The sequence below is a fragment of the Anopheles moucheti genome, chromosome 2, assembly GCF_943734755.1.
Source record: "Anopheles moucheti chromosome 2, idAnoMoucSN_F20_07, whole genome shotgun sequence".
In the NCBI taxonomy this organism is placed as follows: Eukaryota; Metazoa; Arthropoda; class Insecta; order Diptera; family Culicidae; genus Anopheles; species Anopheles moucheti.
Genome location: NC_069140.1, coordinates 34,924,658 through 34,937,913, shown reverse-complemented (window position 1 = coordinate 34,937,913; position 13,256 = coordinate 34,924,658). Strand labels below are relative to the sequence as shown.

The following is a 13,256-nucleotide window of genomic DNA, read 5'->3' as shown; positions in this document are numbered from 1 at the left end:
ACGATGCACCGGAAGGAATTATCTGCGTCGGAAGCACATGTAAAGCTAAATCATCCATCGCTCGCATACATCTCTTTGTACGGCACAGCGAAGGAAGTTGCCTAATCGCACAGCAGAGCGTGAGTGTGTGTTGGGCTGTACCGAGTCATAATTTACAGCAAAATTTCAACGGAAGCAATTACATCTAGCCGAAGCTTAAAAGCACTCGCCATCCATCTGCCTTATCACTTTCCACATCCGACACGGTTAAGGTTCTTTCTCACAAGAAGAAAACGTAAATCGTATACGAAGGAGTGGTTTAATGGCGATCGTACCTTTACACACTCACTTGTCCCTGTTCACAGCGAGACGTTTTACGCGAAATGAATGGTTTTTGAGTAACACAAACAAAAGATCCCGGCACAAAAATCGGACCAGTAACAAGGATCCTTCCTGCACGGGCATGGGCACAGCATTGCAGAGAAAGTAGCACACAAACAAAAGCTCTTCACTGAAACACACATTCTGCTAGAACCACATTGTGAAAAGGCAATGAATTGCCTTTGTTCCATTCCATTTCGTTTCGCAAAAAAACCCCTCGTAGACAAACCATAAAACCAATAAAGCACACCGAAAGGACAACACTACCAACTACCCAAGGCAAAGCGCCGATTGTCGGAAGAAAACTGTAACCATGCATCTCACAAGACCGGTTTTCCGGTTTCTCGGATAGAACAGATACATTTTAGCTTTAACTTACAGTGCTTTAACGGGTTCGAAATGTAGCCCCGCGGGAAAATCCGTTCCCCTTCCGCCACACCCACGAAGCTTTCACCTCAATGGCGGAGTAACAGTGCGGGAAATTAAAAGTTTTTCCACAACTACCTGGTCTGATAAATATGTGTGTGTGTGTGCGCTTTTCCGGGTTTGCTTTTGCTCTGTCTAGTATTATGGAGCGAGCAGTGAAGATTAAGCTTCTATTACTTAGTTTGCTAATTTATGGTTTAGTGTATTTTCCTTCGTGATGGCGATTTTCCGCAATACACCCACACGCACACACGGACCGGTGAGAAAATTTATTGCAGTAAATAAAGATAAGTAGATAGCACACACATACGGGGAGAACCTACGCTGGGGATCTTATGGAACCGATGTACGTGTCCAGTGGTTTTGCTTGCTGTTCAACGGATTTGCTCACACTCCCCGAGAAAGGTGGTGCTTGCTAATGGAGAGTTGGATAAACACTAGAATCTAAACGCGAATTGCAGGGGTTCCAACAGTAGACGTAATCTAACTGAAATCTTCCAACCATTCTGAATGCTTAATAGCGTTTTTTTTGGGTTGTCTCCAATAAAAAAGGGAACGTAATCCGACCCAACACATAAGTCAACGTGCGCCGAACCAGACTGAAGCTGAAAAAGGGAACAGCCCATAGTTTATTGATGAACGTCGGCCGGAATTGTTGCGTTTCAATGTCACATCGAGCCTGTCAGTAAGGCTTAATTCTTCACCTGTAATACTTCCAAGTAGAAATCCCTCCAGTCTTTGCAGGCCCCCCTGTCTATCGCTAGAATGATAATGGGAATATACACGTATTTTCTTTTACTTTCGCACCCGTAACCCACACACACACACATCATAAGCGGATTACTATCACCGCTTGTCGTTGTTGACCGAGCGTTGCCTATTTTTTTTTTGTTTTCATTCTTCTACCATTTTTCTATTCCCTCTTGCCAATGCACAAAGCAAAACTATAAACCACAACGCTGCTCTCCATGGTGGCTAATGCGTCACCGAGAAGAAAGATAAAATAGATCTGGAAAAAAAAGTATATATGGAGGCAGGATATATAAGAGTTCGGACTGTTAGTTTTACCAGCAGCTTATCGACAAACGGTGGTCATCGAGATGTCTCGGTGCCATTGCCATCCATGCCTTGGTGTTCAGTTTGGTATTGAAAATTGGATTTCTTCGGGTCGCCGTTATGCGACATACTGCATGGAGACGCCTGGTGCGTCATGTGGATTATACACACCTTCTTAGCTAACCGTTGGATAACTTGCTGTACGCAGGAGAATTGAAGGTAAGATTGTATAGAAATTGCTTCAGGTTATAACTTTTGTGCCGGACGATAACATAACCTCGTTTATTTTGCGGTTTTGAGGTGAATTTTATCAACCAAGACGATAAGAAAAAACAATTTTGAAAGAAATTTCCCCTTTCGTTAAGAGTGAAGTTATTTAATAGTTTTGACCTTTTATTAAGCAAAAAAATAAAAGTTTTTAAAGGTTATTACGATGTACGACTGAGTGCATGGAAAAACACTTAGCCCATCATATCCCATCGTATGAAATACGCAAAACACTATTTTTTTTACAAAAAGCTCTTTACATAAAACTAAATGGTCCAACTTGTATTTAATGGCTTCAGATGATAATATAAGGGTGCCTTAAGTGCCAAAAATTCTTTGTGGGGTTATTTTGGTCATTTCTGTAGTGTTTGATAATGTCCAAAGTTTGGAAAAAATTAAATCTATCAAATTGTCATCAAAAATTACAAAAATTTTGTTAATTAACCTATCCCATTAACTTAACTTAACTGTAAATTATCTTATAAGGTGATAAAATTTCTGGGTATGGTCTGCCTGAACTTGAAAACCTTATTCATGTGATTTGTAAACCAATCAACAAATCATTTATCCTCTGTTCAGTTATCTTAAATTTTGTAATATTTTTCCTTTTCTTTAAACCCCAAGAAACCCCACACTCGTAAATAGCACTGCGCAACCATCAAGAAATTGTACAAATGTCAACAACAAAAAAGTATCCCCGAACTATATCTATCTTCGGGGTAATACCAAAGGCAGTGGCCTACCCATTAACGAAGAAGAATGTGGAAGCAATTTATTCTAATAGCTAAACGTAGCAGAGCAAAGTCCATCCCAGAATATGTGCCCTGCATAGTTTTCTCAATTTGCGAGCTCAAATATCCTTTTGTTCCTGGGTGAAATGTCGCTCATCCTCGTATGAACCGTACACGGTTCTCCTTCTTTTTTTTTTTGTACTACCGAAAGCACCAAACAATCGTTGGCAAGAAAGCCGGCAAAATGACTGCATTCAACCCACAGTAGGCCACGCCCTAGCACCGAATACCACCGGTTGATGCCCGCTAAGCCCAGGGTCCTGTAATTCCTTAATACCTTCGCCAAAGACTCGTGCTTAGTTTAGCCTAAACCGATGCCTTAGTTTCATCGCCCACCGTATGCGCGCCATGCTCGCCGACGCTCATGATGGTAAATGGTGGCGATGATGACAATAGCCATGGCAGCAATGAGGCAATCTTAAAATAATGGACATCAGGCACTTTTACTACCGTGGGCCCCGAGGGAAATGTAGGACCGATCCGCCACAGGAAGTGTTCCCATATGACCTACTCCGAAGCAAAACGATTGGCCGTTCTGGCGAGCTGCCTAACAACGCCATTAGGAGGCATTGCGTGCGTAAAAGCCGTCCATTGCAGGTGTGTCCTACCGGGTTACAAGGGACACAACCAGAACGCGGCCGGAGCTGTGACTGTATGTGTGTATTATACCCTGAAAAAAGTGTACTCCCGCTGGAACGGATGGAACACAAAAGCAACCGATGCCACTGGACAAACCTTTCTCACGTACACGTACAAGAAAATCCGTTCCCACAGCAAATTTTCGCAATATTACCCCTTGCATTCATTCACTTGCCCCTCGTTTGCCCGGTGGCACCATTTTCGAAACATTAAATAGCACTTCATTGTCGAGGATTTGGCCAACCCGCGCGGTTAGGGATGGGCGATTCGATCCGGTTCCGGAGTTCAAGCGGAAAAATCGGAACAACCGCACGTAGCGTCAGCTCATTTACTTTACACGTACACTTGTTGATGACAGTGCCGTTGCCAGGAAGTGGCGATACGGAACAAAACATCACCGTCATCGTTGGCGTACACGTAAGCGATCGAATCAATCGATTCACCCTATACGGCAGAATTGGGTAAGCAACGAAAGTTGACGGAAGGAAGCCATTCCAGATAGCATCGAGCAGGAGACGCAGATTCATTATTGATATGGTTTTAATTACTTGGCAAAGAAAGGGCTCCCATAGAAACGGTTTTAGAACACAATTATTAAAGAATGAAAAAGAACTTCACGTGGATTTGATTTACCATAACCAGGTCACGTGCCTGTCTTACATCGGGTCACAAGAAGTCCTAGCCCTTCGTCTTTCGTCTTAACGCTTTACGACCTACTGAATTCGTAAATATCCAGTGGTTTCAACATAAAAAAACACAGCTGGAGCCTGTTCTCAAGTCTGTTCAAGTTGAACCAAAATGTGTAGAAGTAGAACTGGAATCCTTCCTGGAATTCCTGGAACTTTAAACGAACTTTTAAATCGATGCAACAAATGGAATACTTTCAGTGACAGTGGCGTATTTAGGAGTGCGGAGGCCCTGAGTAACAATAGTTTTAGGGCCCCTAATAAAAATGCTTTTATTATTAAATATATCTTACGTTTTATTTGAAAAAGATGGAAAATACCTGTAGTTAATTTTTTTCCTTAATTTAATTCAAATATTCTATTTTGGTTAAACTCATTGATTTTATTTTTTTAAGTTTAAATTGCGTTTAATGGAAAAGAATAAAATTTGATTCTAATCGTTTTGGAGTTCATTTGCAACTGTATTTAATTATGTTTCAAATAATATTCTTTTCTATAAATATGAGCTAAATATTTTAGCGTATGACTTTCCTAATGGCGAATTCCTGAATAATTTTCTCTGTATCTAGTTGATTTAATAAATCTTGCTCTACATACAAAAGTGCTGAATTATTTAACTTTTCTGCTCCTAGTGCATTCCTCAAATATGATTTAACACGTTTTAAAGTGGAGAACGATCTTTTCGGTGAAGCAGTTGGCATTGGGATGGTTAAGAAAATTTTTAATAATATCTCAATATTTAGGAAAGTGCGTGACATTTGTCTTGTAATTTTATGCATTTCCTGAATGTTCAGTTCTGAACTTTGAATTGTGTTCTTATCTGTCTTATGAAATGTAAGTAATGTTCTAATTCATCACCTGCACTGCATCACCTGCAATGCATTGAAGGGTTCTTGGCTCGAACAATTGTGCACACATTCGCTGTGTTCGCCTCCTGCCGAAGAATGGTCTAGCCCAAGATCGGGGCATTCTTAGAACAGGAGATCAGTAGACTTTGTCTTATAAAATTATCTTGGATTTTACCTGCATACCCGTAGCTTGCTTACTCCAATTTTTGCTTAACCCGCTTCCTGAAAAAAGTTAAATCCTCAACTCTCGGCCTGTCTCAGGTCGGGGCCTCCGTCAGCTCGGGGTCCCCGTCAACTCGAGGCCCCCCGCAATTGCTTAGTTTGCTTACCGTTAAACCCGCCACTGTTCAGTGTGTCAGTTACTTAAACACGCAACTCTTGCAATGTATTTTGAAGAACAGAACATTTTGTGACAAAAAATTGAGTAAAGTATTGAAATATTTTAGAATCTCCATACTATTTCCAGATACACTCCCGTAAATCCAGATAATCGATAAACCAGATTCTTCATATCTAAAATTAGTCCAAGCATAAAATATTAAATAAACTACTTAATTAAAACACGAATAATCAAGCAAGCACTCCTAATATTCCTGATGAACTAATGTCCACCATTAACGCTTTTAGGCAAAAGTAAAATGTTACAAAGTTATTTACCATAAAAAAGCTACGATAAATCCAAACAAGACAAAAAGGTTCAACGCGTTGCCCCACAAGAAAAGTTTCCGCGATTTAGCACTAGACGAAGGCTTCACAATTCGCGACAAAGTTGATGAAATATTTATTAGCTGCTTTCGAGGTTGGTTGGTTTGGTCGTCATGTCGTGCGAAAATTTAACTCCCTTCATAAACGGTACCAGAAAAAAAATCAAATGACAACCAGACGATTTTTCATTCATCTTGCGGCTGTGTAGCCACGTACCAAACCGTTCCCATTGGGGACATTTGCGGGTGGAGGGTCAAAAAAATCACACACAAACCATTTTGATTCATACTTAAGCCTGCCTTTATTACATTGTGCCACCTGGTGGTAATGACCCAAGGATGGTGCTTTTGAGTGTAAAAAATATCAACAACAACAATAAAAACGCAATCCGACGTTGGTGAACTTTTCGCCATAAATCAAGACGCTATATTTACTGTCACAAGCGTTACACAAAGCACGCAATGGTTTGTGCTTTTGCAGTTTGTGTTTGTTTTGTTGTGTGTGTAATTCAAAGTTAAAATAACTCATAAACCTATCGCACCGCTATTTAATCGTGTGGATTCAAATTAAGCTGCATAAAAAGAAACATTCACACTAAGGATCCGCCTCAGTCCCGCTTTCATACGTACAGTGGCATTGTGAGGATGGATCTTTGTCGCAGAACACGGTGTAGGCAAAATGCAGGACTTGGTAATGATGTACGACGCCAACGCTGGATGCACAGTTGAGTTGCAAAGTAATGCCAGCTTTGCTTGCATCACTGCTAGCTCGCGCACTCAGGTGAAGTACCCGGAAGGAAACAAAGAACGAACTTACAAAAGCTAATGGCACTCACTTGCCCCGTTGTCATCTCGGTGTAATCACCGCGCCAAACCGGGTTGGGCCAACAGGCCCACACGTTGGTTGGTCCGATCGATGCTGGGTAAGGCGAAAACGATATGATAATGGAAGCGGGCATTTTTTTTGTTGTTGCTTTTCTGCATCCGTATCTACTTTGCTACAATTTTTAATCCATTTCCGACGCCATCGCCCCCGCCAGTTGGGAGTTTCTTTTTCTGTTACTGCTTTACACAATTCATTGAGTGGAAAAAAATCTGTGGAAAAGAAACTCGTATCTGCTAATGGTTTGGTGCAGTTTAAAAAGAGGAGTGGAAACTTCTTTGACATTATATTGCTGTACGTTGTTGCAGGGGCCAGTGGGTAAAGTGAAATGAACTCCTTTATTATTTCATGCGATCGTACGACTAAGTTACTATTTATGTTCTTAATTGATAACACACAGTAAAGAATCTTTTTTCTAGCTTTTAAAATTACTTTTGACACTTTTTCTTAAAACAAAAAAGGGTCTAGATTCGAACCCACGACAGTGGTGTGTTGTACTGAATGCTTAGCAGAATACCAACGGACCATTCAGGACATTGTATGCAATGGTGCAATAATATGAGTAGATGATGTATAGATGATGATATGAAATCTCGATAATAAAATATGTTAATGACGTTTGAGTGCAAGTGTATAAAATGAGTAAAGCTATCAGATAACTTTCCCGAAATTTCCTGAATCTGATCGTTTCTCTCTTGAATTCCCTCGCTAAATTACATTCACTAAGATAAGTTGGTCGAGTCATGTCATGAGAATGATACTGAACGAAACTGTCCAGACGTAGACCCAAACAGAGATGGAATGATGGCGTCCGAAAGAATATAGCCGGAATATTTAATTGGCATACGCCGGCGTTCGATCGTGAATGGTTTAAAGGTTTAGAGACTCCTGCCAAGAGACCACGACCAGACCAGGGCCAAGCTTACGAGGCGATGGTAGCGCCGGATAAGTAAGTAATTGTACATATTTATTTACGTATTCTTAATATGAGGGTATTTTTAATTCATTAGGTGTTGATTTATGTTATACGAGCACAGTAAAATGGTAGCAGCATTAGTACCAACATAATCGTAAAATTCAACATTAGCATCGACCATTCCCGTTTCGATGCATGACACAAAACAAAATGAAACTCATCACAATTGATTCCTAATCCTTTCATCGATGGTAAGAAAAGCCATAAAATCTCTCCACTGCTGAGAGACCTTGGCAACTTCGGATGTAGAATAAGCTTTGCTTTTTGCTGTTCGCATCGTAGCTTTCTCGCTGTATCTTATAAATAGAGAATGGCCGTAAATCTAACTTCCCGCCACTCCACCACAGCGAGTCAAGTCCCGGCCTCCAATAAGTCTGTTTACTTTATTGGCCCGAGGTTAGCTAATTAGCTATTGACACGATCTCACCCCAGTGTGAACGTTGGCTGTGTGAAAAAGCAACATTACCTCAACCAAAAAAAAAAAAAGCTTCAAGATGTGGGTATCCGTTACTCCATTAGCACATTATCAAAGGAAGATGTGTGTACTTTTTTTTTCGTTGTTACTATCTTTCCTAGACTGTGAGTCATGGGTAAGGTGTTCTGGGGCGTTTTGCAGTGTTACCGGTGTTTGCCATATTTTGCAAACGTACATAAAGTTATGGCAGATAAATTTGTTTGAGCCCAGACGTTTTACGGCCGGCAGTAAAATGCATGTCTGTTTGCATCAAAAGCTGCGTGACAGGTAATAGGTAATAAAGAGACCCTATCAAAGAGCATGGTATTTACGAAATATCGTGCACGCGAATGGTATGATATACGGTTTGAAGTGAATCAATTTGAGGCTATATAAAAGTTGAACAGTACATAACAATCAGCATTTGGATGGCCTCTTCAGAACAGTTATTACCAACATTGTTTGTACTGTTTTATTATCTGTTTTTTTTTCTTAGTACACAATCATCACTAGAACCAACTTCCTATCAATCGCATCAATGTTTGGGGTAAACCAATTACATCGTAGATAATGCGAAACTTTTAAATCCGGTTCATTATAATTGTTTGTGAAGTAAGCACCAAGAAAGAAGCTTTTAAAGCAAAAGTTATATGAATTTGCATGGTGTATTAATTTTGTCCATTCTGTCGATTATTTGTTTAATGTAATTCTCAATGTTTCAACATAATATTTTTTACATGTGGTGTTGCATTCTATTTTGTAATAAATTTATATCATTTAATAATCATTTAAGCAAAACTTCCAACTGATCAATCAATTCCAACTGGTATCCGCAAGATGTGTCGATTACAATCGATTTCGGTTAAAGAAGTTCACCAATATCATATCCTGCAATTAATGCAAATCCAATATGTAAATAGATCTTCATCAATATGCAGCCAATCGATGGGGCAATGTGCACCATAAACATCCTTTTTTACCCCACACACCCGACTCCAAAACGCTACTGATAACCTTTCCTCCCAGGAGGTCAATAAATAAGCATATTATGAAGCGAAATGGTAGCTGTACGCATGGTGGCATGACCTCGCACACCCAAAACGACCGGGTCGGGGTCACTATAACGATCAGGTTCCGGTTCCCGGAAGTATCATCTATCATTTGCGCCAGAACCAGCACCGCTAAAACCATACAAAGGCTGCCCCGGTCAAAATGGTCCAGTGGAAAAATACACACACACACACACACACACGAGTATCCGGATGTCCTTCGGTGCCGGAAATCGAAGGAAACGAGGCACAAATAATTCGGTTTTCCGAATCGCATTGCAATGAAAAACACACCGTCGCGAATGATGGAAATTTGAGGTTTAGGGATGGTTTTTCGGAAAAGGGTTACCCTTTTTTTTGCTTCGCCGGAAGATGGAAGCAAGGGGCAACGGTGGGCGGTGGATAATGGAAAAGCTAAGGCCCGAAGATGATGATAACTTGATTATCCTTACCTTTCGTGTTGTGACAGTTCAATTTATCACGCTGCATCCTCTCGGCGCTGGCCGTGTGTTGGTGAGACACACAAACGAGGAACAACGATACGATGCTTTCCCTGCCCACGATGGTCTGGGATATTCCCAACTGCCTGGCGGACCCGGCTAGGACGGTTGATAAATTGAATTCTTCACGGAACACAAACACACGTACACGGCAACGAGCCACGAATACCACTGAGAGTGCAAGAGCGTGCCAGTTTACCAAATGGGCAAATGTGATCTCTGGCCACGCCGGACAGTAACTAATCCTTTGTCTGACCCACTGGGGAACACTATTTTCTTTAAGTTATTGGTCTTGCACGGCAAGCAGTGAGCAAAATACGACGATATCTGCAATGGGAAAGAAACTATGAATTCCACACGACCGGCTGCGATCTTTTTCTGGCTGTCACTGGCACACATACAACCGCACGAAGCAAACAAAGCAGACGACGCGACCGGCAAACATAATTTTGACAGATGATCTGTCGCGTCGTTCTTTCACAGTCGAACGTGCTGTACTGTGCTGAAAAAGCGAGCTCTGTTCGCTCTTGTGGTTCCAGAATCACCACACAGGGCGCACACACACACACACACACACACTACTCATCAGCGAAACACTTCAAAACGGTACTGGGTCCTACGAATAAATAAACCACGGTGTAAAGGAGAACGCAGCACCAAAGGACGGTTAAGCCACCAACAAACTCACACGCACTGACACAACACTGGTACGTCGCTGTGGAAACGGCACGAGCAAGAACAACCTGCAGGTGAAGGATTAAAGCAGGACACACACACGCGCACGAACACCGTCATTATTGCAATGAGGGGGCTTGTTTGCTTCCCGCTAAAAGGGGTGGATTTCTAATTTATCGAAACACCGCCCGGAAAGGGGCCATTAAATGTAAAAAAAGGCGAGGGGTTTTGCGGTTCAAAGGTACGCACACGGTAGTAACGGTCTACGTTTGCTTTCCTGTTAATGTGTACGCACGCAAGTAAACACGCACGTGCGAGCGAGGAAATGCTTTCCGCAAACCTGATCATACCCAGGCCAACCCTTGAGCGTTTGTTTGTACTGTGGAAAAGGGGTACGGTATGTTCGGGGAATTTCTCATTCGCAAACGCTCCTCCAAAGCGAGCAAGATTTCATCCCCAATCGTGGCTGCTAGGGAAGGACGGGCGTAGACGGGAATCGGGGGGGCTAGTAACAGCCGGACACAGGTATTATTAAGCAATTTAAACTCAATTTTCACCCTGGACATATTGCGCCAGTAATAGCCTGCACTCGGCAACTACCGTAGCAGACCGTGCCAGGCTATCCTAAAACGAAAACTTCATACTGCGGCAAAAAGAACGTTTCAAAACATGCCCTCTGTACTATTCTCACACCGAGGAAAACAATGCGTACGTTGTGCACCGTGGCGCTTCAAATTTGTCCGTGGTAATCCATGGTAAATGAGACATTTTCTTTTCATTCCTTTTTGGGACCCACTTTGCGCGTTAAATGTTTTGCTGCTGCCAACGACCAGCACACAAAAAAGACGGAAACAATCGATAACCTATTTTTCCATCGCGCACTCTGCTGTGGCTTTCGACGACGGGGTGGTCGTGCGTGTTTTTCGTTCTGTGTTAACGCACCAGCGATAGTAGTTCCGTACACTACACGCACGTTTCTGCTACTCTAGCAACACTGAACGCATCCTGTTCCTGTACGCACGTTCAAACTACACACAAACTAGCTGGTTGGGTGATAACTAACGATGGATCATCATCTAGTAGACGACGACGATGCGTATAAACCCTCCGACAAGCTCGCAACTACTACTGCTGTTGTCAAACGGTCACACATCCACTGTGTGTTCTCCAGCATCAGCATTTTGGCCTGTGGGGCTTCGTGGGTTTATGAGAGTACGAAAGAGCGGGAGAGCGAGCGAGAACGTGTACGCGCTGAGAGCGAGCGTGTGGCAGTGGAAAATTGCAGGGCTCGCAGTTGACGTTTTTAAGAATGTTCGTTGTATAGTTTGGTGGGCTTCTTTTTCAATTTGTTTAGCAAACAAACCACTTACGGTTCTGGCACCATTATTGCCCATTATTACCCATTATTATACCATTATTAACCAGATATACTCAATGCGGTCCAACTCTGAGTTAGAGTTCTGTACAACAGTTTTGAAAAGTTGACCTGATCACTGAAAGCATCTGCGATTCTACCCTCGACCTTCAACGTATTAGACCAAACGCTGTGGTGCCAGTGACAAGAGACCAATTTATCCGCTTGTATGATTCCACGATCCAATGATAAACTAAGGTAGCCCTAACGCATTAAATTGTTTTATTTTATTCTTCTTCGTGGCACTCACAATTTTGGATGACTACCAATTCTGACTGTCCTTTACATTCATTTACTCACAGAAGGACAGTTTGTCGTACGTACGAGGTCTAGATATCTGGTTAGGATAGGTGTCGAACCGGACCCGCTGTCACAAACGCAATCAACTATCCTTACTGCAACCTAATTACTGGTAAACGTTCTAATATTATGTTATGGTGCAAGCCTAATTAAACAATAAAATTGCATCAAAATTAGTTACATTTAAGAAAACCTAAATCTAATTCAATACAATTTAATTAAATCCAATTTTCACATAAATATGAAAAAAGCCCACGAATAGCCCTGCATTGTTTTGGGAGAACAAATGGATTAGATTTTCTTTTCCACTTGTGTTGTCTCTGTTCCGTCAGTTTGTTAACGATATTTTATCTCCCTCGTACAAGGCTGGATCCGAGCATTTTGCGCTGCAACGGGTGAGAAGTTGAGCAAAATTCTACGCCGGTTGCGGCAAACAAAATGTTTAGATTTATTCAAAACCATATTTCGTCCATCTTCAACTGTAATACACCAAAATTATGTGGATATTTCTTTGCAACAAAAATTGTTCGTACTGTCGTGAGGTTTTTTTTTATTTTTTCTTTACACAAATGATTTCCAAACAGCTCTTATTCAAGTATTTTAACGGCGAGTTTGAAATCGCTTGCGCTTACTCTCTCCTCTCATTCTTATTTTCCCTCACTCTCGATTCCTCTCGCAATGCGGTTTGTTTTCCTTTCGATAAGCGACCAGGCAACCGCTCCGTTCGCTGGAAAAACGTTTGTTTTCCTCACGGGTTTTCTTCGGTCTGTTTTCCGCATGGATTCTTTCCACATGATGTCTGTTTTCTTTCCATGGAAACACACCACAAACCGAAACCGGTCCGATGTCGACACGTTCAAAGAGCACAAGCTCTACTACGCTCACGCTCAAGCACGGGCACAAGCAATTCAGCTAAACAGGGTTCGGAAAATTGCGCCCACTCGCTCGTTCCTCTTTTCCGCTAGCTGCTTTTTTTTACCACGATCACATACCGCTGGATGGTGGGTGAACGAGGTAGCATTAGCAATTCAATTTCTAATCGCTGCCAGATTAATGGAGCACCGATTGATGCAACTGCGCCCCGGTGCAATTCCATTCCAACCGTTCCAGCCCACCCCCGATGACCTTGCACCGGGAGCGGCGATGCATTTTTTTTGTTCTAGTGATTGTTATTGTTGTTTCGCGTACTGTTCGGTCTCACGCCGCACATGACCGTACGATGGTGGGT

General features: G+C 42.0%; 1 protein-coding gene across 3 annotated transcripts in view; it reads right to left on the bottom strand.

The window, feature by feature from the left end:
* Positions 1 to 13,256, bottom strand: part of LOC128299559 (galactosylgalactosylxylosylprotein 3-beta-glucuronosyltransferase P) — a 61,947-nt gene that overhangs the window by 42,113 nt on the left and 6,578 nt on the right. Inside the window, exons 1-2 of one of the 3 annotated variants that reach the window (XM_053035563.1) lie at positions 11,257 to 11,330; positions 9,592 to 9,966 (exon numbers count right to left, since the gene is read on the bottom strand). The gene's annotated coding sequence lies outside the window, so the exon portion shown is untranslated. Of the gene's footprint in view, positions 1 to 9,591; positions 10,044 to 11,256; positions 11,331 to 13,256 lie in introns of those variants that run through there. The other 2 variants (XM_053035562.1, XM_053035561.1) reach the window with 2 other exon arrangements.